This window comes from Schistocerca nitens, chromosome 8 (assembly GCF_023898315.1).
Source record: "Schistocerca nitens isolate TAMUIC-IGC-003100 chromosome 8, iqSchNite1.1, whole genome shotgun sequence".
NCBI lineage: Eukaryota > Metazoa > Arthropoda > Insecta > Orthoptera > Acrididae > Schistocerca > Schistocerca nitens.
In genome coordinates, this window is record NC_064621.1 from 267,467,241 (window position 1) to 267,492,558 (window position 25,318).

The following is a 25,318-nucleotide window of genomic DNA, read 5'->3' on the forward strand; positions in this document are numbered from 1 at the left end:
ACGAAGAACCGCACTTGATCAGCGCTAGTAACTGTATCCTCACTCCAAACATGCGAAATGTGCATGTTGAAGACTCCATCACGCCTGAACGTTGCATCATCGGTAAACAACACAAAGGATGGAAATTTAGGATGCAATTCACACTGTTCCAGGTACCACTGCAAAAACTGTGCTCTGGATGGATAATCAACTGGTTCCAGGTTGTGGACACGCTGTAAGTGAAATGGAAGTAACAATTGCTCTAGAAGGACTGTTCTTAGTTTGGTCTGATTCGTCCCCATGTTACGTGCAATTGCACGAGTGTTGATTGAAGGATCCCTCTCCACATGCTGCAAGACAGCTTCCTCAGATTGCAGCGTTCTTACGGTGCGACGGCGTCCCTGTCCAGGTAATCTGCTAAATGACCCGGTCTCACGCAGACGTTGGTACACAGCAGCAAAGGTCGTATGATGCGGGATACGGCGATTAGGATATTTTGTAGATAAACCCGCTGTGCAGTTCGTCCGTTACGTAGTACTCACCAACCATATCAGTGTACTCCTCCCAGGTGTATCGCTCCATTAGTAAACAGAGACAATGCAGTACTACAATGGTGGACAGCAGATGCCTACACACGTGAAGAGCGTAATACGCCGTGTAACAACTGAAGATCGTAATACGGCTTGTAACAACTGAAGAGCGTAATACCGCCTCCACCGGTTTAAATGATCCTCAAAAAGAAATTGACATCAGGGAAAAATATTTGTTTTGATGCCCCCCTACAACCTCCCAGAGTTTGTCGGTTTAAATACTTTTCACCCTGTATAAGCAATTTACAAACATGTGAACATGAAAACCATTCGATTAACCATAAACAGTTATACAGCATTATCTCACGATTCTTGGAGACAAGTTTCCTTCAGTGTGTGGATTAGGCAGACAACTGTAGGAGACGAAGTATCTTTTATTCTAAAATGAAGTTGCAACTAGAAATAGGGCACATTAGGTTTAGTTTTGTGATACTGCATCTCTCCGGTGTAGGGATTTGCCTTCTATACTGTGAACTACACTTTCGTTTGCATAATAACTATTCCAAAAAAGTTATGAATTAGGCATTAATAAGTTTGCACTCCCGGCCTTAATGATAATAACGCATAATCGGAGGATTCTATATAATAGTGATTCGATTAGCCCCCTTTTCAAATCTGACATTAATGCAGAACTCGAATGAGCTCAGTAGAACAAAAATTAGAATCTATGGATTTTGATTTGGGCGTTGAAAGTATTTTAAAAGGGAATGGATATACTATGTAAGGATACTGATATGAATTGTACGGAATCCGATGGACACTCATTAAATCACGCCAGACTGGAAAGACAGTTTCGCTGGCCAGTCGAGCTATTTTCATTTGATCGAGGATGTGAGTTACGCTACAACGGGAAAAGATAATCTGACTATGTTTACGATGACTCAAATTCGGCTCCAAGGAATATATAAAACTATATTATTTTATGGGACAGGTAGAATGTTTCTCTCATCCTGAAGTACCATGGTCACATATGTACATTTCCAGAGGAAGCAGAAGCCAGCGGACACTGAAGCTGTTCTACACAAGAGAAAGCGGCTGTATCATTATCCTCCTGATAGAAGATTACTTCTATTAGCTGATCCTAATACATTATTTTCTTAAACTAGAAGAAACAGTGAATTTTAAAACTTTCCCGGAGAAATGGATGTTCAGACGAATTTAGATCTTGGAGTCGGTCCTCCTTTAATACGGTACATCTGGTGAAATTTCATAAAAAGAAAAAGTTGAATTGTGTGTGAATTCCTAAGGGACCAAACTGCTAAGGTCATCGGTCCCTAGACACACACACTGCTGAAACTACCTGAATCTAACTTATGCTAAGAACAACACACACATCTGTGCCCGTTGGAGAACTCGAACCGCTTGCGGGAGGGGCCGCACAATCCGTGGCATGGCGCTCAAGACCGCGCGGCCACTCCGCGCGGCTCGTGAAATTTCAGATGGGCACAGGCCAGTCACCTTCACGTGAGCCATCAAAGACTGACCAATGTTTTTTTTTAACTTTAATGCTGTTTCATTCCCCTCGCCCCATATGGGCGGGATGGGGGTGGGGCTGACATCGTTACAATATTCCGCTCTTCAGGCAAGTGAATTAAAAAATATAGAATGGGAACGGAACCTGAAATTTGGGGCAGTATTAAAAATAAAATGCAGACCGCTTCAAAACGACAATATACAAATTTTAAAAATTCATCGCAAAAGGTGAAATTCTTCTGATAAAAATACAAAAACACTGAATTTTCACGTAGCATAGACCTCAGGCTTCGTGTCAGTAAGAATAATAATATTTCAAGTGGTATTAACGGAGGGACACTAGGTTTTATTTACGCTAATACAAGGACAATAATACTGTAGTAATCTTTTATTTAACAGAACTGTAGTCAGTTAATACAATTTCATATTACATGTCAATATTTTACAAGAGAATAAGATAATTAAGTTGAACAAAACATCTCTCAGTACTGTCTTCTGTTCCTTAGACCACTCTATGTTGGGATCAGCTGCGAAGTTTTCTGTAAAATCCCCTACGCTGTTGAGATAGAGATCTCAGGACCGTCAACAATTATTCCGGTTTTTCGAGTGACAAACATGGCTCGTCTTTCGGACGAAATACGGCTTGCCGTAGATCTGCCATGGTTTCCTTCTTTTGAATACACTGATATTAATTTGTTCTTTTGCTTAGGTCTGTGAATTTTTATATACCTATTTGAGGTGGATGAGGTTGTGACACGTTGATCATACTGCGTTTGGACACCTTAAACATTTGCATCGACAACAATGTTTTAGCAGCATCATTAAAATTAAATGAAGAAGCTGCATGATTTGGAATTGCATGGAATGGGTTCTTAGCTTTAGCTGACTCAACAGGTTTGTGTAAATGTAGCGAAAAAAATGCCTTGATTGGCTTTCTTCGTTTAGCCGAATTTAAAAAATCTCTGTGGGAACTGAAAACATCGTGCCCACCCAACAAACACTTGTGTTATATCTATAAACTACTACAGGCTCAATGGAGGAGACCTTCACGCATGGGACACGGGACTCTTCTGGGAATTACTGCTTGGTAGAAACAGAATACGCGTTCTAGCAATGAAGGTCTGAAACATTTTTTCCTTAGTTTGGCACATGGAACAGATCACAGACAAGAGACAAAGCAGCTAAGACACAACAGCACTGAAAAGGTGTTTTATTTTGTTTCCATTTCGACTCTTCATTAATATATGTATAGTGAAATCCTTTTAATGAATACAAAATACAATATTTAAAGAATAAGTAAATGGGGTTAAATGGAGTGACGTCTCTACGTGTGTTAGTACACAGTGCATACTTGTATGTATTTTACTTTTTCTTGTGCTAATACTTATAAGTATCTTCAATAAAAGTTTCTGCAGACACTTTTAAAGAAACAAATAAATCATGTATCTCGAATGGGATAATAGTAGCTTGTAGAAGTAAATTGGTAATTCGCATACATTCTTAAACGGGTAAAGGTTCTGTACTACTAGCATGACATAAAATTACTGCGACATATTGAGAAAAGTTACGACTAGATTTAGACGTATGCACAACTTGACAGAAATTAACAACTCTGGCAATAAGAGCTACACCATACGATAGTGCCAGTTCAGATAGAGTGGATAGGCAAATAGCGCAACATGTAGTATCACAGTTACACTCAATGACTGTACAACGACAGATAATCCGGAAGTTAAGGATATATTTAATAGCGAACTTCTAAGTATAGGAGCAAAGTTTGGGTCATATATATGTATTGGTCAGCTTATTAAAAGTTGTACAAGCATATTTTATTAAAATTAATAAAGTTACTAAGAAAAAGAGAATAGTTATGGCCACAGCTACGGTCTAGAAGAAAACAGAACTTATTGCTCTTAAGTGAAGCTACCATTTCCCACGAAAGGTGTTCACTGCGCAGCTTCAAAACTATTTAAAAATTCACCCACAAACAGTGCGGTAACAGAAATAATGGGTTAGCGGTATGCGCATATACAGATGGCGGTAGTGTAGCGTACACAAGCTGTAAAGGGCAGCGCATCGACGGAGCTGTCATTTGTGCTTCAATAACTGATGTGAAACGGATTCTGTCGAGCTTATGACGGAGCGACTGGAACTAACAGATTTAGAATGCCGAGTAGTAGTTGAAGCTAGAAGCATAGGACATCTCATTTCGGAAATAATTAGGCAATTCAGTACTCCGATATCCATATTGAACTGCGTAATGATTTGTCTCGCTACCCTTACACAACGTTGTTGAGTCAGCTCAAGCTATGAACCCATTCCCTGCAATTCCAAATCATGCAGCTGCTTTATTTAATTTTAAAGATGCTGCTGAAACATTGTTGCCGATGCAGGTGTTTAATGTGTCCAAACGCAGTATGCTCAACGTGTCAGAAATTCATCCACCTCAAGTAGGTATATAAAAATTCATAGACCTAAGCAAATGAACAAAGAAATGTCAGTGTATTCAAAAGAAGAAAACCATGACAGACGTACGGCAAGCCGTATTTCGTACGAAACACGAGCCATGTTTATCACTCGAAAAACCGGAACAGTGTTGACGATGTTGCTATTTCTATCTCAAAAGCGCAGGGGATTTTACAGAAAACTTTTCAGCAGATCCCGAGAATAGAGTTGTCGAAGAAACTGAAGACAGTACTGAGAGATGTTTTGTTTAACTTAATTATCTTATTGTCTAGTAAAATATTGACAAGTAATATGAAATCGTAATTATTGACTATAGTTCTATTGGACAAAATATAACTACAGTATTATTCTCCTTGTATTAGCGTAAATAAAAGTAAGTGTCCATCCGTTAATACCACTTGAAATACTATATTTATTACTGACACGTAAGCCCGTAGTCCAGCATAGCGTCTTCAATTAGTAATCAAAAAGTTTTCTCCGTCTCAGATTCGAAGTTCGCCACGGCATAAATTTGAAATAAAAATCGTCCGCCCTGGCCAACGAAGACTGCCGCCATAAGAAGTCACTGTCATTCTACCAGCGGTCTTCTGAAAGAGACTGATGGAGCGGACAGAGCTTCACTGCACACTGTTGCAGCTGGGGTGGTAAACTGCCCCTAAAAGGCGGAAGAATCAGTAACAATGAACGGCATCAGAATGTATAAGGCAGTAGATACCACCGCATTGAAGACATATAATGTGTTTCCAAAGGACCTGTGGTCTGTAATTGAAAAAGTGTCCTGACGTTCTCTCCATTGACATACGATTCTGGACTAGTCCCCATTTGGATGTCCATGAGGGGACTGTCAAGTCGAGGCGCCCAAAGAAAGAGCCTGAATAGCCAAGGATGCGATAACCTTCTACGATTCGGGACGTGCAACGTAAGAAGTTTTAACGTGGCAGGGAAGCTAGAAAATCTGAAAATGGAAATGATAAGGCTCAGTCTAGTTATAGTGGGGTTAAGTGAAGTGAAGTGAAGTAACTACCCACCTTCCACATGGAGCACATCCATATTTGACCACTGACTTCTAGTATCAACCGTACGCAGTTGACGTCAACAAGTGTATGGGCATGAAGATGACAGTGTTACAATGTTGAAACTAGTTGCCAAAATAAAATCGACACCTTAAATAGAGCTGGAGGAATTTCTTCATTTTTAATATAAATTTATACCAGTTGACGTCTCACTGTCCTTCATTCCAACTATGAATATACGAAGACTAATAATATAAGGTGCATCGGGACTTTATGCGGAATCAGCGGCGACGAATCAAAGCTACACATTCCGCGTGTCGTCTGTTATTTCAAATATATCAGAAAGAACAGACACCACTCATTCACCTATACGTAGGAAAATAAGGGAAAGGTATCAGAGTGCGATGAAACTTAAAGAGAAAAGGTTATCGGTTGTAACATTCCCTGATGACATTGCTATCCCCAGTGAACGTGAAGAAGAATAGCACAATGTGATCAGGAGGCTGAACAGTCTAATGAATACAGCATACAGATTGGGAATAAACCGAAATAAGTGAAAAGTAATGACAAGTAGCAGAAATGAAAATAAAGAGAAGCTTAACATCAAAACTGGTGATGACGAAGTAGATGTAGTGAAAGAATTCTGGTACCCACATGACGAATATAAAAAGCAGAACAGAATGAGCAAATAGTGTGTTCCTGGCCGAGAGAAGTATAGACTGTGGGAAAACCGGAACAGAACAGATTCGAAGTATTGAGATGCTTTGCTGCAGAAGAATTACGAAAATTAGGTGCGCTTATAAGGTAAGGGTGAGATGGTTCTCCGTAGAACCACTGACAATAACAACGGACAGGATGATAGGACATGTGTTAAGACATCAGGAAACCATTTTCATGATACTAGAGGGAACTTTAGAGAAACATTCAGCAAATAATTCAGGACGTAGCACCTGCTACTCTGAGATGAAAAGTTTAACACAGGAGAGGAATTGGGGGCGGGCCATATCAAACATGTTAGAAGACTATTGACTCAAAAGAAATAAAATAAAAATTTAAAAAATAGTATTACCACTCTTCCATTAATCGCATCGGTATAAATCAGGCCTCTCGCACCATTAATGTGACCCATCGTGAAGCTTTGCAACCCTGACTGGTTTAGGTCGCTAGAAATGGTTTTCTAAGTTTAGTACTTAAAACAGTAGTAATAAATTATTTAATTTCTCATTTATATCACAATTTTTTGCGTTGTCGAGGCAGGCAGAATAATTATGTGGTATCAGAATACCTTATCAATAATTTGAATACAAATATATTATACACAAAAAGAGAGACTTTTTCGTTGATTCTCCTAACAAATGTGAGATTAGGGTCTTTCAACCAATTCTCTTTCTCTCTGTCTCTCTCGCTATATATATGTATACGAGCAGCTACTTTCCATAGCGCATTATGTCCCGAAAATAAATTTTTCACGAGAAGCGAAAAACGTATACCGCAAAAAATATTCGATTAATTGTTATCAATTTTACACCACATACTCAGGTAGAGCTATTGATCAAAATGTGTATAATACAAGGAAATCGCTTTTTATACTTTCAAGCTATGAGCACTTTGGTGATAGACGAAATTGGTTTTGTTGGCTTCTGTTGAAAAATCTGCCTTTTAATGTAAACTTTTTTGGACATAAGGCGTCTTGATTAGTTTTCAGTAAAATAGAACTGGTAAAAATACTTTTTAATGTTTGAAAATACATTTTTAGCATTCAGTAAAACATTTTAACACAATTTAAGTAGACGCAAAAACGAAAATGTGTTTCATTTACAATATCCAAGTTCACAATATTTTCCTCAAAACAGGCTCCTCTTCTAAACAATCTCAAGTAGTGTCTCGGGCAATAAGTTCGTTACAGGGAAGGCTGATAGTGTGAGTGAAAAATTGAAGTATTTCATTTTCTCTCCATTTGTTTACATATCTGAGGCTTAGTAGTTTGTCCACATCGTCTTTCTTTTCTTGTTTTAACCTCATCAGTGATTACACTTTGGAGATATTTGATACTTCGTTCAAGCTCTATCCACGTTTGCCTAATGGCAAAAAGCGCTGTGAAGAACCTTCAGAAAAGTAGGTGATGTGCGTTTTGATTTTCACATCAGTTACCCTTTCACCTACCGTATATTTCCTCAAATGGATTCTTTTCAGATCAGTGATCCCATATACCGGCCTCAAAATTGCGATCAAATATTCTCCAGTCCTTCGCTAAAATACTTGTTTCGTACAGTTCTGTATAAACATCCTGGTACGTGTTTGGATTCAATATTTCTGAAATTTTACGAAGTTTCTTTCCTACTCGTCCAAATACTCTGTGAAGAGGTAAAAACGAAAGTCCTCGAACTGGGAAGGAGAGAACTACGCCAGTAAGATGTACTGGAGATTCTTTGAATAATCAGAAAGCAATTGCATGAATAACGTGCTGATTTTTGTTTCGACCAGCACATCCATCCGCGAACAATCTGAGAAATGTCACAGATTTGTCAATGATCAATTTCCTTAAGATATCGTTATTGGCCGAGGAAATTCCTTGTGACCCTCTACCTGCCTGCGTTTCACTCCAAATGTAAAATGTAGGTTCTGTATCTGCCATATTTGTTACACAAGAGGAGTACAGAGATATCTGTCTTTAATAATGTGAGTCACCAATAGATAATTTTGGGAGAAGTTGTATCTGCTGTAAATCGAAGGCAAATGTCAAACTACAGTCATACGATTGCTTCATTAATTTGTGAAATGTTCTGTCTTTTAGTTTATGTGACCCAAGTTCAATCATTAGCTTATTCTTTGTGTTGAGGTCTGTAGCAGTTTTCATTTGGTGATAATTCCTTGACATGAGCTACAACCTAGGTTAAATTTTGTATGAAATATTTTCGTATACAATGTTTTCTTCACTTCCATATCAGATATGACTGAACTGTCATACGTGAGGAAAAGTTAGTTTATACTCAGGTCACTTGGCAGATGAAAGCGCTGGCTCTTACTTCTGGAGTAGTGACTCTCTCTTGCTTGTAGATGTGAAATGAATTTAGTTAACTTTTTGCTTTTTGCACTATACTTTCCAGTTTTATGATCTCCCCCTGTTATCAAGCACTCTTTCACCTGTTTTAAGGCCATAAGCGATGGTATACACTCTTCTTTGACCAATGGCAAAAAGCTTCCTGAAGAAACCACACACAGGAACCCTACCACCTTTTAAATAAACCTGAAAAGCATTAAAGGTAACAATTACAATATTATTTCTCTAACACATTTTATCAGAGCAATAATTCATAAATTTGACGATTTGTTACTTAAATGATACTGCACTGTTAGAGTAATTGATTTATTTTTCGGATTATTCCAGACTCTCCTGCGCTTAGGCCTGCTCACATTGAGAAGGAAGGAAAGTCCTTTATCTTGTTTCTTTTTGTCTGGTTTAGCAAACACTATGCTTTCTGTTTTGTGTAGAGTGTTAACAGGAGGCGAACAACAGCAAAAGCGTCCTACTTCATGCTGGCAAAGAGGTTCGAAGCTCATGAGATAGGAGCCTTATCCCGATATGTGCCAATAAAAAATTGCTAGAGAAATAATTATACAGATAAGTACAAATAGATTAATTTGCATAGCTTTACAATACTAGTATTTTTATTAGTTTCCACTCATACCTGTTTTCATACTCTAATTCCCTTTTTGATTTGCTCTTTATTCGTCTCCTCGTTCCACGATTCATTTCGTCTCCAATAATCAGAGATTCACTTGCTATATTACTCTCCATCTTAGCAGAACAACGTTTTTACGTCTGATTTCTATCAGTCAAACAGACAGAATGATAAACGTTTATACACAACAACACTGTAATACAGAAAACGAATATTAACTGATCATTGTTGGCCAGTTAAGGGGAGTTGGAACGCCTTATTGTGACATTGTTAAATTTAGTGACATGGCTTCCTGTATTTCAGGAACCACTGTAGCCACTGACATGAAACTTTTACAGGACATTAAACTGTATGTTCTGAGTCTACTGAACTACAATAATGGAATTTCAGCCACTGCCTTCGGAAATACTTTTGTTTAATTGCATGGTTAAAATTTTGTTTACTTTTTTGTACATTATCCTAAATATCTTTAATTATACATAACATTATGTTCTTCTTTTAGTTCCGTAAACTCAGGACATGTATGTTATTACAAACTGAGAATTTGAATACTCTACTCAAAGAGGTTTCTGACATTTAGGGAAAAATGCAACAGAAAATGTAAATTTTCGGGAACGGCTTCTAAGGTTTCAAAAGACTGTAACTCACATAATATACGCTTTTTAGTCACTCACAAGCACCCTGCGTCATACTGTATATCTTCCTCTGGGTCTTTTTCCAAGTTTTTTCTCATTTTACTCTCTCTGGATTCCTTACTGGCCATTGTGCTGCATTCTCTGCTTTATCAATGCGAACCTTGTCCATTCGTTCGAGTTCTCTGATTCAGTTTGCTCTAGGATTAATTACCATATGCTGTCGCACTTTCACCCTACCAGTATTGCCATCTTTAAAAGTACTAGCAACATCACTGGCATCCCACATTAGTGTCTTCATTCCAACAAAACAATTTTGGTAAGCGAGCCCAAAGACTCATTGTGATTTTGAGTCTGACCATGCAGACTCTTCTTCCGTAATTCCGGATATTCCAGGTCATTGTGAATAGGTTTTATAATACCCGGGACTTCTGCTGTGATGGAATTTTTATGGCTGTATGAATTGTTTGAGTACTGGGCATCACGGTAATTGCTCCATGAATCGGGTCCAAGAGGGCAAAGGTAGTGTACTGGTTTTTCATCAGTTGACAGTCTGTGGAAGAAGGTAGCCCATTCTGCCTGCTTGATTTTCAAAAATGGTTCAAATGGCTCTAAGCACTATGGGACTTAACATCTGAGGTCATCAGTCCCCTAGACTTAGGACTTCTTAAACTTAAAAAACCTAAGGACATCCCACATATCCATGCCCAAGGCAGGACTCGAACCTGCGACCGTAACAGGATTCGGACTGAAGCGCTTAGAACCGCTCGGCCACAGAGACCGGCGCTTAGTTTTCAGCAAATCCTCAGTATTATATCTAATGACCAGCCCATAATACTGTCGTAGTTCATCAATCATTTTGTCTGTCAGCCTGCCTCTTATCGTTTTACCGTCAGAAAGTTTCTTGTCTCTCAAACTTGGCTTCAACTTCCTCAGCATTGTGTCCATCCTCTTCTGGACGTGACCAACACATTCCAGTTTTGTGATAATTTCTCACCGTAAGGCTGAGCGGCTACTACACTGGTATATGCCTTTGAGTCTCCATCACCTAAGAATTTAGTGTAACACACTCTCCATTTGTTCACAGATCCCCTAAAGATTTCAATAGCTGCAGAGGCCTCCTGACCACTACTCGTACAGAACTGTAGCCGTACCTCTGCCAAGTGCCACCAAAAGCTACTGGTATGTCAGTCACACCATCATTTACTTCAACAGCTTCGTTTGCAGCACCCTTCATTGACTCACATGCAACAGATTCCACAGTAGCTCCAATAAATCCTGTATAATTGTCTGTTTTACAAGGTGGGCGTGGCTTATTCATCACGGCACACATTGTTTCTGTAGTAGTGTGTCCTTTTCCAATAGCCCTCAATCCATAAAACCCAATAACATTGCTTCAAAATAATTATCTTTACACTTATCAGAAGTCCAAAATGAATGAGTATCTTTACAACTGGCAGAATTAATGATAAGTTTCCTGGCTAGTCCATTTGATACCTCACTGTCTTCATGTAAGCCGGTCGCAGGATCGAATCCTGCCTCGGGCATGGATTTTTGTGTTGTCCTTAGGTTAGTTAGGTTTAAGTGGTTCTAAGTTCTAGGGGACTTATGACCTCAGCAGTTGAGTCCCATAGTGCTCAGAACCATTTGAACCATTTTTGATTCTTCATGTAAACTAACTGGTCCTCCATATATTTTACAACACACACATTCACGTGAGACCTAGGTTGATGATGAGATGACGATGAGGTCCCCCACTCCGAGGAGATTAGGGGACGATGCTGGAGAACCGCACCGCCAACTAGGCAAGGTCCTAACGGAGGTGGTTTGCCATTGCCTTCCACCGACTGTAACAGGAAACATCCTTGTTAGGATGTGTAAATGTACCAGAATATAAGCTAGCCTACCATGTACACCACTTTCTTTTTGACAAAACCGTGTATCACAACGTTTTATTTTAATCTTCGAAGCACTAACGTGTGTTTCTTTAGATACTGGCGAGTTTCCCTATATTTCATTGTCTGTAACTTCACACGCCACATGTTGAATACAGTGTTTCCCTTTATTCCAAACTCTATTACCACGAAACCCACGTTTCTTAAAAACACTTCGTTTTGGCGTCATACTTTACGTTTTGAGAGATTTACCAATCTATTCGTCACTTTTCCTCAGAAAAAGTTAGCACTTTGACATACAACGCGCGTTTATACTATCAAACGATACAATACTTTGTTTGACCGTGCTACCAGTGCAAACACGTAATTTAACCTTTATAACGCAGCAATCTACAGTTTTCTATGTAAAACATTACCGATTTTATTAGATCTTGAAGTAATGCACGTAAACATTTTAACATTTTCAACCAGTGTAGATTATATTCAAGAAAATTAAATAAAATACTTGGCATGTGAATTTATAAGTTATATATACATCATTTTATTCGGAAAATAGCCATATTTATAATGAGATAAAAATCCGAAAACGTGAATAAAATATTTTCCGTTCTACCTCCCCGTAACGGGGTTCGCTTAGTCCAGCTGTCTTAGATTGTAGCCAACATAGCTTAATAAAACAAAATAAAGGCAACTGTAGGACTTAATGCAGTTTAATTCAATCATACTAGAGGACAAAATGATATTTGTTGCATCTGCTACTTTTCAGCTCTCTTTTTGAAAGTGTTAAAATGCTTTTGGACACAATGCGATTGCAGGAGTGTGTTGAGCGGGTAACAATATACTGGATTTCATATCAATGTCAATTTTGTCCAGATATATATTGTCATAGAGAGCACTAAAATTGGGGTTAGCAGTGTTTCTCTCTGAAACGTCCTGGCAGATTTAATTTTCCCTGTTTGAATGCTGTACATGCAGATGTTGTAGATTGTTCAGCAAACTAGTTGTTATTTGATATATTTTATGTACACAAACATTCTCCAGGGAATGAATTTCGCTTCTGTGGAAACAGAAAAATATTGTAATGGAATCACGTCTCAGGTTTTGGGGAGATAGTTTCGTTTGTAGAAGAGAAAGACTCAGTACTGTTGTTTCTGCTCTGTGCACGTACAGCAATGCTTAATAACTCTTATTTAAGCATTTATTTGTCAGTAGGTAAATTAATAACCCTTCCTCTTTGTATCGTTCTTTTAACGCCGTGTTTGCTTAGCGCTCGTATTTTTAGCTCTGGCCTCATTTCAACAGACACCGCACTGTTTCATACTTCACCCATCCGTTACAGGATTAAAAATGTAATTATCTAAAAGCCAATTTTTCTACTGTTATTAACTCTAAAAGTAGACACATTTATCAGTAGTTTTTCCGTTTGATCTCTTGTTTCTGTCTAGGTGACTTGTCGTACATTGTATCTCTCATATTTGCGGATTCATCTCTTGAATAAAAAGTAAATAATTACTGTCTTTCTGCGTGGCTCATTAATTTCAAGTAAATTTTGACTAGATATTGAAAAAGAAATACAGTGAGATATATGCACTGATGCAATCAGTGAATTATTTTTTCTCATGTTTGTGTGCCGTATACGAGCTGCATGATCATGCAAGCGTTTCACCAGCATCACTTCAACCGAGGGTGTTCCCACTCCGCTGCAGAGTGTACATCTCATTCTGGAAACATCCCCCAGGCTGTGGCCAAGCCATGTCTCCGCCATATCCTTTCTTCCAGGAGTGCTAGTTCTCCAAGGTTCGCAGGAGAGCTTCTGTGAAGGTAGGGGACGAGATACTGGCAGAAGTAAAGCTTTGAGGACGGGGCCTGAGTCGTGCTTGGGTAGCTCAGATGGCAGAGGACTTGCCCGCGAAAGGCAAAGGTCCCAAGTTCGAGTCTCTGTCCGGCCACACAGTTTTAATCTGCCACGAAGTTTCGAAACACCATTTTGACGGGCTACATTGTTGACTCTTAATGTGTGGTAATGTCTTCAGATTGAGCATCAACTTGGCCAACTATTCCTAGTGTCCTTGTTTGTTGACGAACAAACGGAGATATTTTTGCCATCAGAAATAGTCGTTCTGAAACAAATGTGTTTGTGATACTTTTCCAGTGTCACGCCCTTGTCTTGCCAACAGTGAATTCAAAAGCAATTTTTTTCAATAATTCTCGTTTGTTCATCCCGTCAAGTAACGCCAATATTTTTGTCCAAGGGCATGAAAACGCTGTTCTTTTCTGACGACTTATTAACTTAGCCTGTTAACTGACAGCGAGTCAGGACCCTTGTATGACAGTTGACTGAATTTAATTTTAATGATTGTCACCGTCGTCGAAAGCTGCCGCTAGTACTTCTGATATATCAAATACTGTACAATGATAATTAAAAAAAAACGAAAATACAAGACGAACCCTAAAAAACAAAGCTCACAACGGACTACAACCACCAGCTAACTTATTGGCTGGGGACCACGTCCGGTTTCGTCCGTCTACCGGGGTGCAAGTCCTTTCTCTCTACGCCTTTTCGTCAATCGGTGATGAAAGTCAGATGTAATGTTTAGGACATGAAAATCTGCGACCCTTCTGCGAATCGAATCCGCGATCCCGCGACCTACAACTAGCCACGCTAATCACATGGTGGTAAGTTCCTACGGGACCAAACTGCTGAGGTCATCGGCCCCTATGCCTACACACTACTTAATCTAACGTAAACTAACTTACGCTAAGGCCAACACACACACCCATGCCCGACGGAGAACTCCCACGGGAGGCGCCTCGCGAACCACCGTAAAGCGCCTCAGACCGAGCGGCTACCCCACGCGTCGCTAATCATATGTCTGTATCTCTTTCTCTTTCTTTCTTTCCTATTTTTAGATTTCCTATATCCTCATCCATTCTCTTTACTTCTTTTCCTTCTTTGCTTTTTCTGTTAAATACAAGTGTGTCCTTACATCAAAGGTAAATTTCTGTTATGTAAATCGAAGATGGAGGGGGAGAAAGAAAAAGAATGGGAAGAAACTATTTGTGTCAGGTGCGCGTAATCAGCAGCGACGAGGACACGGACGGGGCCGCAGATAGGTGGCGCTAGGTGTTAAAGCCGATAGGCCGGGAAGTGTGGCGAGATAGTCCGCGCAGTTGCGACAGACGCTGGGTCCGGATGGCGCAGTGCTAAGATGAGTGTAGCAGTGGTGAGGCGAGCACGCCTTGTCTGCCCCTCGCCCGTTGTGCTGCTTGCCAGCGGGGACGTGTTCGTGTACTTCCTCGTAGCAGCCTGTCGTCGTTTTCAAATTCACCAACCATCCTGCCCTTTTCCTATCGCCGAGCCACGACTGAATAAACGTTTCGTTTGTATCGTAAACGACCCCAGCAGAACGGTTTGTAAGGGGCGAGATGCGTCTCCGCGGCATTGATTTTTCGCCCCTTCGTACCACTGTGTACGTAAAGCTGGCAACTGAACAGCTGTCTGCCTACGTTGTGCGGATGCATAAAACTAACTGAGTCAAGATGCAATACTCCAACGGCCATGTAGGAGTTGCTGTGGTTGATCACGCTGGTTTCAATCTCCAATGCTGCGGGTTTTCGATCTCGCGTTTCAGGTGCCGTCGGACGTTGTGGTGGCCGCCTTATACCTTACGGCAAAGTTGTCAGTCACATTGCTGAAACGTGGAAGACGTTCGAAACATACCATGTCCTCAACGGTGTGCACCTTGATAAAAATCGAACTGAGGAAGTGCGTTATTTCCTGTTCGGTGATTGCCGGCCACAGAGAAGTCGTCATGTGCGATGGCCACCTGCGCACTTGTTTAGGTAGTGGCCAGGAAGGCCATGTCTGGTCTGAAAGTGTCCGACGGAGACTTGTACAGATGCATATTGGACACGTCACTGTCCCTGCGGAGCTCACTATGTTACCTCCATCTTAAGCGTTCGCAGAGGGGCTGCCGGCTGCGGACAGGCGTCGACTTCTCTCGGCAATGCGATTGACGTTTTGCCTGTCTCTCCTAAACTGCTAAACTGCCGCCGGATTCAGTACCAATGGAAATGGACGTCAGCCGACAACAGCTGTCCATCCCGATCCCATGATTGTTGATCACGCAGCTGTACCAACCTCCGCTTTTCTGTCGTCTGGCCACATCTGGACGATAGCGGCCCGCTATCCGATATGGAAAAACATGTTAGGAAGCAACGGTCGATGAGGAAACGGAAGAGACAACGTCGTACCCCTTCGGATGTGTGACGGTTCAATCCCGTCTCCAGCCATCCAGATTTAGGTTTTCCGTGATTTCCCTAAATCCTTTCAGGCAAATGCCGGGATGGTTCCTTTGAAAGGGCACGGCCGATTTCCTTCCCAATCGTTCCCTAACCCGAGCTTGCGCTCCGTCTCTAATGACCTCGTTGTCGACGGGACGTTAAACACTAACCTAACCTAACCTAACCTTCGGATGTGTGCACCGAATGACGACCCTGCTACTGATGATGCGTTGTCCTCCGACGCCCTGACACCTGACGATGCGACATCTTTCCCTGTCTCCGTCTCCAGCAGCGTCCACCTCCGAACACTGACCTTTCCCCGACTGCGTCTGACGCCTCCCTGACATTCTCTGGTCATCAGAATGTTTTTCTGCGAGAAAATATGCGTCGATAGTCTCACTGACATTGACGCCTTGCCGCGCCCTCCTCTTTGCTGCTAATCTCGGTGGTATTAACGTTCATAAAAAAAAGAAAGCATAACACAAAAAAATTAAAAATGTAAAGAAAAACGAATAAAATAAATTAAAAACGGAAATAAATAAGCCGTTGATGTGCATTGTACGTCCGTTCCACCTTACCGACACTTTCCTTAGTTCATGTGGGGTGGGAACAGTATCTGTGGCCAGGTCTCGGATTGACATCTATGCCCACTTTGCCCCTACCCCTCCCTTTGGGCACCAGGAAGGTTCCTCCAAAAATAAAAGTAAAAGAATAACGCAACTTCATAGTTAGCACAAGAACCCGGGTTCGAAACCCGGTCCAGCAAACATTTTTACTCGTCGCTGCTGATTCCGTATAAAGTCACAGTGCAGCTGATATCGATAGCTCCATCCCTTTCGTTTTCTGTCTTCCCCCTCCACCTTCAGTTCACATGACATGTATCACAGCTGTGGAAACTGCACGGTGTGTTTTCTTTCGGACATGTCTGAAAGAACAGGATCCAAGTATTACCACTGTGAAGATGAATTACATGAGGTGTTGAATGGAATGAACAGTCTTGTGTGTACAACATACGAATTGTGAGTAAATCGAAGAAAGACGAAGGTAATGAGAAGGAGTAGAAATGAGAAGAGCGAGAAACTTAACTTCAGGATTGATGGTAACGAAGTAAATAACCAAAGACGGAGGGGTCCGCAGCTCGTGGTCCATCGGCTATCGTTGCTGTTTCTGGATCATGGGGTCCCGGCCGGTTTGAAGATTTTTCTTTGCCGAGTATTGGATGTTTGTGTTGTCCTCTTCATTTCATCATCATCATCACGTGTGACAGTGACCAGATTGGAGTGTGAAAGGAAATGGACTGTGTAAAAATTAATACTTTGTACTGGCGATGATGACTGCGCAGTTGAGCGCCCCATCAACCAAACATCATCAACGACGGACGTAGTAAGGAGGACATCATTAGCAGACTAGCACTGACAAAAAGGACATTCCTGCTAGTCTATCACATTCAAACATAGGTCTTAATTTGAGGAAGAAATTTCTGAGAATGCACGTTTCGAGCACAGCATTGTATGGCAGTGAAAGATGGACTGTGGGAAAAATGGAATAGAAGAGAATCGAGCCATTTGAGATGTGGTGCTGCAGATGAGGGTTGGAAATTAGATGGACTGATAAGGTTAGGAGTGAGGAGGTTCTCCACAGAATCGGAAAGGAATATGTAGAAGATATTGACAAAGAAAAGGGACTGGATGAGAGGACATTGTTGGGACATCAGGGAATGACTTCCACGATACTAGTATAAGCTGTGGAGTGCCAAAACTGTACAGTAACATTGGTATTTGAACACATCCAACAAATAATTGAGGACGTATGTTGCAAGTACTACTTTCGGATGAAGAGGTTGGCACAGGAGAGGAATTGGTGGCGGGCCACATCAAACCAGAAGACTGATGACTCAAAAATTTGAAGGACTTAATGTTCCCAAACAGCGATGGAAGTTTTATGGATGATAATGCGCCATGTCACCGGGTCACAATTGTTCGCGATTTGTCGAAGAACATTCTGAACACTTAGAGCAAGTGACATGGCCATCCAGTTCGCCCAACATGAATTCCATTGAACATTTCTGTTACATAATTGAGTGGGCAGTTCGTGCACAAATTTCGACATCGGCAGCACATTCGTAATTATGTACGGCTATAAAGGCAGTAGGCCCAATATCTCTGTAAGGGATTTTCAACGTCCTGTTGAGTCAATGTCACGTCGAGTTGCTGCATTGCACTTATCAAAAAGAGGTCCGGCATGATATTAAAAGGAATTGCCTGGCTTTTGTCACTCTATAGTATAACTGCTGGCTGTCCGGTTGTGACTGTACTCACATAAATATTGGCATTTTTATCAGTTGTAAACCGTAGTTGACGTATTTTATGAATATATTAGTATAAAAGATAGAGTTAATGTTCTTGAAACAACTGATATGCAGCGATAATTTAAGAGTAGCATCTTTATTTAATGTATATGAAAATAAAAAAGGATCGACAGAGACGCGATTGCACGGCCGAGGTGGAAGGACGTACTTTATGGTTTTCTTTGTAATAGTTGTCACCTCAAATGCTCGCAGCGGCTAATTATTTTTGATAAGCATTTTTTCAGTAATTTGCGCTGCGGGAAGCTCATCTTCCGATGCAGCCTCTGATCGGCCGAAGTACTAATTTATTTTTCAGTGTTAACAGACATTGTAAATGCGAGAGATTTTGTTGTAAGAACCTTTTTAAATAGCAACAGATAGTTAATCTACGTTGAAGCTAATTTTTATTTTATTTTTTTTTAATTACGCAGATTCCATGAGTTCAGTAAGTTCTATCTTGGCCGCTCCACAGCAACAATCGAAATTTTCTCAAGCCTCGGTTTGCAATCAATAAATAGAAATTAACAAAATTACATTCAATTCAGCTAACGGCAACTATATTTTAGTCATCACGTTCATAATCTGACGTTGGTACATGAATAACAGCGGCCCTTCAAGAGTCCGTTCCATATTTACTTATGCACGTAAGTAAAAGTGATAAGAAAAGATAATAACCCTGAGAGAAGGAATCATGCTCTAACAAAAGAAAAATTCACCTGATAAATTATGGCACCGACGTCACACGGTGTTGCAGTGCTGGTTTTCTCTAACAAACATTAACACCTCTGTCGCGCTTCTACATGTGTCTCTGCGTCAGATAGTTAATTCTGCCACAACCCTCACACGCTGCAGCCGCACTAAAGCAAATCTTATGTAAATTCTCAATCGTTGAAATCCTGTCATCGTCGAGAAAATACCGCTGGTAAAAAGTATTTCGTCGTAGTGTGTTCAGCTAAACACGCTAGTCCTTTATCTCATTGTCGCCATCTACAGTTGAAGTCCTGCGCATTTGACACTTAAACCGTCATGGTGCAGCGACCTTCTTCGTTTGTCCCTTCCTGGAAGAGCAGGTTAATTGGAAGAAAAGAGATCTCAAGGACCGGCCGTGGTTATTGTACACGGGAGTTTGTTTTCTGTGGAAGGAGCAGCTGTTTTCACTCCTCCGCCCGACTCTCCTTCTTTTTCCTCTCTCCTCTTAGCAAACAGGGCGCTGAAGAGTTGCAGAAAGTTGCGCAAACAACTGGTACGACAATTAAAAATAAGAGAAAGGCGCCGTAGATCCCCGGTGCAGACAAAGTGGGCGCCGCCTCCTCGGCGCGGAGGTCGCCGACCGCACGGTGGCGCCTCTGCCGCCTCCTGCAGCGGCCCTCGCCCCTCGCCCCTCCCGCCGGCCCACCCACTGTGCCAGCAAGTTGCGAGAAATTGTCGCAGCCGCTCGCCGAGAGTGCGGGCCGGGCACGGCCAGATGGCCTTCCCGTGTTCGGGGCGCCCCGTAACGGCGCACACACGGCACTCCAGAGACAAACTGAAATATACCCGCCCCTGCTCCCGGAAACACCCGTTATTTATTCAGCACGTAAGCACCGGCCGCGGCTGCAGCTCCGCCAAAAGCGGCCTCATTCCATTTATCAGGGGCAACTCGGGGAAAAGCCCGCGCCCGCAGAGTGCCATAAGCGAGCACAAGTGTCCCTCTCCCCGGCCTCCCCGCACTTCTAGAGTGCCGACAGGTTGGCATGTGTCCGCTGCGAGGACACCGCGCCCTCTTGTCAAGTTCCGACGGGGAAATTTCTTTCCCAGGTTGTCTTGGTCTGCCGCTGGGGACTCCGCCAAGTCAGAGTATACAGAGGGGTCCAAAAAAATGTATCCACTGTTTAAAAGTCCATAACATAACTTGCTACTAATTGACGGAGTTGTCTCATTTTTGGTGAAAGTGTAGCTTAAAGTCCAGCTTAAAGATATCACTGTAGGTGTTCGAAATGGTCACCATTGACATCCACACACAAAGGATGCCACCGAACTACAGCACATACAACTGACTGCAACGTGTTCAGTTGGTTCAAAGTGGTTCAAATGGCTCTGAGCCCTGTGGGACCTATGTTCTGAGGTCATCAGTCCCCTAGAACGTAGAACTACTTAAACCTAACTAACCTAAGGACGTCACACACATCCATGCCCGAGGCAGGATTCGAACCAGCGACCGTAGCGGTCTCGCGGTTCCAGACTGTAGCGCCTGGAACCGCTCGGTCACTCCAGCCGGCTGTTCAGTTGGATATTTGCACATGAAAGTACGATGGATTCTCGAAGTTCATCCAATTTGCATGGCTTTTGACGATAAACGACGCCCTTTAGTGTTCTTCACAGGTAAAAGTCCAAAAGAGTTAGGTTTGGGGAACGTGGAGGATACTCCGGAGCACCTCTACGGCCTATCTATCTTCCACCGGCACAGTTACCGGTGAGGTGTACCTTCAGAAGATTCAGACCCGTTTTACCTGCCATCCGAGACTTGTATGGAGACGGAAGAGCTTACTTTCAACAGGATGGTGCCGCAGCCCACTACCAAAATCGTGTTAGGTCGTATCTCGACGAAAATCTACCAGGTAGATGGATAGGCCGTAGAGGTGCTATGGAGTATCCACCACTTTCCCCAGACCTATCTCCTCTGGACTTTTACCTGTGGGGAACACTAAAGGACGTCGATTATCGACAAAAGCCATGCAAATTTGGTGAACTTCGAGAATCCATCGTCCTTTCATGTGCAAATATCCAACTGAACAGCCGGCTGGAGTGACTGAGCGGTTCTAGGCGCTATCGTCTTGAACCACGCGACTGCTACGGTCGCAGGTTCGAATTCTGCCTCGGGAATGTATGTGTGTGATGTCCTTAGGTTAGTTATGTTTAAGTAGTTCTAAGTTCTAGTGGACTGATGACCTAAGATGTTAAGTCCCATAGTGTTCAGAGCCATTTTTTTTTTTTTTTACCGGAGCTTCAGTTTCACTGATCAATCAAGACACTAACAAACAGCTGGGCACACCTCCGTTGCGTGTCGCAAATGTTAAGTTAACTAGCTATTCAGGTCAAGAGATCCCTGTGTTAGGACTGTGCAGCCTTCTTGCAACATACAAAGGACAAAAAAAAACTTGTGTCATTTTACGTCCTTCGTTCTTCTTCTGTAGTGAACTTGTTTGTTTTCGATTTATTTCAGTTGCTTAACTTGTCTATAGTAAATCATGTCCTACAGGGAACCACACTGTGCCTTCAGACAGTGTTTCTCGTCTATGTGAATAATTTTCAGATATTTTTGCACCGGGTCCGGTTGCGCCAAGAACTATAAAGCACATTTGGAACTGAAAGTAAACGCGCAACCGAAATTTTTCAGAGCACGCAATGTTCCCCACGCATTGCGTGATGAGGTCGCAAAAACATTACACGATTTGGAAGCACAAGGTGTAATTGAACGTGTGCAGGCTTCTCTCTGGTCATCATCCTTAGTAATTGTGCCAAAACCTACTGGAAAATTAAGACATTGTGTGGACTTCAAGGCAACAGTGGATCCACAACTAGTGATTGCAATTTTTCCTTTACCCCACCCGGAAGATCTTTTTTTGCCGGCCGTTGTGGCCGTGCGCTTCAAGGCACTTCAGTCTGGAACCGCGAGACCGCTACGGTCGCAGGTTCGAATCCTGCCTCGGACATGGATGTGTGTGATGTCCTTAGGTTAGTTAGGTTTAAGTAGTTCTAAGTTCTAGGGGACTGATGACCACAGATGTTAAGTCCCATAGTGCTCAGAGCCATTTGAACAATTTTTTCGAAGATCTTTTTGACAAACTGTGCCCGGGCAAATATTTTTCGAAGCTGGAACTAGCAGAAGCGTATTTGTAAATACCGGTGGACGATGAATCCCAGCTCGTTTTAGTGGTTAACACGCATCTTGGTTTATATCAATTCAAACGACTGCCATTCGGGTGTGCATCCGCCCCTGCATTGTTTCAGCAATATCTGCAAACTGTTTGTGCCTCGGTCCCTACTGCAGCAAACTATCTGGACGATATTGTGTTCTCCGGAAAGACGGAAGAAGAACATTTAGCCAATCTCAGAACATTATTTCAGGTCTTGCGACAAAATGGTCTTCGCTTACGGAAGGACAAATGTGTGTTTTTTGCTCGTGACTTACCATACCTGGGCCATGTACTCAATGCCCAAGGCATAAATCCCAGACCCACGCACCTCCGTGCCATACAAGATTTGCCTTCGCCGCAGAATGTGAAGCAACTACAGAGTGTGCTGGGAAAAATTAACTATTATCACAGATATATGGCGCATGCCTCTTCCATTTCAGCTCCGCTTCATCGCCTACGCCGTAAAGGTGTTCCGTTCGTCTGGACGACGGAATGCGAACGCGCCTTTCACCGGTTGAAATCGGCGTTGCTTTCCAATACTTGCCTTATGCCATTCGATCCCCGGAAGCCCCTTTTGTTGATGGTGGATGCATCGGATTTCGGGATCGGTACTGTACTTGCGCACAAAGATGGCTCGCACGTTCGCCCTATTGCCTTTGCGTCCAAATTGCTCTCGTCTGCGCAAAGAAATTATTCACAGATAGAGAAAGAAGCATTGGCTCTAATATTTGGTGTTACAAAGTTTCATGACTTCTTGTATGGTCGTCCCTTTACCATAATCACAGACCACAAACCTTTGACATCGCTTTTTCATCCGAACAAGCCTGTACCTCCACGTACAGCGCAGAAATTCATTCGCTGGTCTATTTTCCTCTCGCAGTACCGCTACGATATCTTGTATCGGTCCACTGCTAAGCACGGAAACGCCGATGCGTTGTCCCGTTTGCCTGTTGCTGAGGATAGGGCATTCGATTCCTCCGAACTTGTTTCCATGTTCATTGATTCGAAATCGTTTACGATTGATTTTCGTCGTGTAGCTACAGCCACAACTGCCGACCCTGTCCTTGCTACCGTTCTGCGTTTTGTTGCTACGCAATGGCCCTTGTCAAATTCACGGATCGGGGACCAGGTGGTTTCGCAGATATTTTGCTCACAAGGAGAGACTTTTTGTTCGTCGTGGTGTTTTGCTGTTGCGTTCTGATAATGGTCAGTACAGGGTCGTGGTTCCACGTTCGTTACAGTCCTCTGTCTTAAAACTTCTCTACCAAGGACATTGGGGTATAGTGAGAACGAAACAACTTGCTCGTCAGCACTGTACTTGGTTCGGAATCGATGCCGCGATTACGAATATGTGCTCTTCTTGCATGGTGTGTGCCGAACCACAATCAGCACCACCGCGGAACTTCTTTGCATGGCCAAAAGCCACCTTCCCTTGGCAGAACTTACACATCGAATTTGCTGGTCCATTCTGGAATGCTTGATGGTTGGTTGTGATACATTCATTCAGTAATTTTCCTTTTGTTGTCTGGACGTCTTCTATGACCTCATCTGCCACTATCCAAGCGTAATATGCTATCTTTTGCATTGAAGGTCTTCCATAGACAATTGTTTCCGACAATGGCTCACAATTCATGTCCGCAGAATTTCAGTCATTCTGCAAGGCCAATGGTATTCAACATCTGACGTCCGCGCCGTTTTCGCCACAGTCAAACGGTGCCGCTAAAAGATTGGTCAGGACTTTCAAGTCACAGATGTTGAAGTTGAAAGAGTCGCATTCTCGGAACGACGCGTTATTGCTCTTTTTGTCCTCGTATCGCTATCAGCCCCGAGATGGTCGCTCGCCGGCTGAGTTGCTCCACGGTCGTCATCATCGAACATTGATGTCTTTGCTACATCCGCCGCTTCAGGTTCCTGTGCAGCGGCAGACACCCGCTTTTGCCCCAGGCGACGTTGTCTACTACCGTCACTATCGAGGTTCACGGCGTTGGCTCGAAGGACGCATTCTTCGCTGCCTCGGCCGCGCTATGTATCGGGTTTAGGGGGCATCTGGTGAGGTGCGCCGGCTTCTCAATCAGCTGCGCCTCTGTCGTCGCACGGTATCTGCCTCTCCCCGTCTGCTTTAAGCGACGGTGCCGTCTGGTCAGCGCCCCGGGAACCCATCTACTGGCTCGCCTCAGCCCCATGCCTTCCATTTTTCCCCATGGCGACGCGCCGCCACCGCCGCCGCCGCCTGTTCTCCCGCCAGCGACGCCCGCAGTGGACGCGTCGCTGCAGCCGCCGGGCGCCCCCCTGCGTCATGCGCCGCAGATCGCTCCCCGTGACCAGTTGTCCTCCGACATGGAACTCTTGCCCGCTCCGGACCACATGTCGTCTTCGCCCGTCGGGTGCCCCGGCCCGATGGAGGTCGACCCTTCGGCCCCTCCTACGGGCGCATACACCGCATGTTGGCGTGCACCCTGGACTAGGTTTTCAGCAGTTCCCTAGCTCCCCGCGGTCCGAATGACAGGGTGCGGGTAGCACAGCCTCGCCTTTTGTTAGGCTCCCCACCTCGTCGCATACGTCAACATGGGGTCCTCCCCACCGCGGGCGGGGGCCTTATACCACAACCGTACGCCGATTTGCGGGGGAGGAATGTGGCGTCACCACCAGACACCACACTTGCTAGGTGGTAGCCTTTAAATCGGCCGCGGTCCGTTAGTATACTTCGGACCCGCGTGTCGCCACTATCAGTGATTGCAGACCGAGCGCCGCCACACGGCAGGTCTAGTCTACAGAGACTTCCTAGCACCTGCCCCAGTTGTACAGCCGACTTTGCTAGCGATGGTTCACTGACTACCTACGCTGTCATTTGCCGAGACGACAGTTTAGCATAGCCTTCAGCTACGTCATTTGCTACGACCTAGCAAGGCGCCCTATTCAGTTACTATAATCTGAACCGATAATATTGTGAATCATGTACCGTCAAGAGCGACATTCATCATTAATGGATTAAAATTAAGTATCAAAGTAATTACTTCTGCTTTCTGAATTCTAATTGCTTGTCATTTTCCAGACCTCACG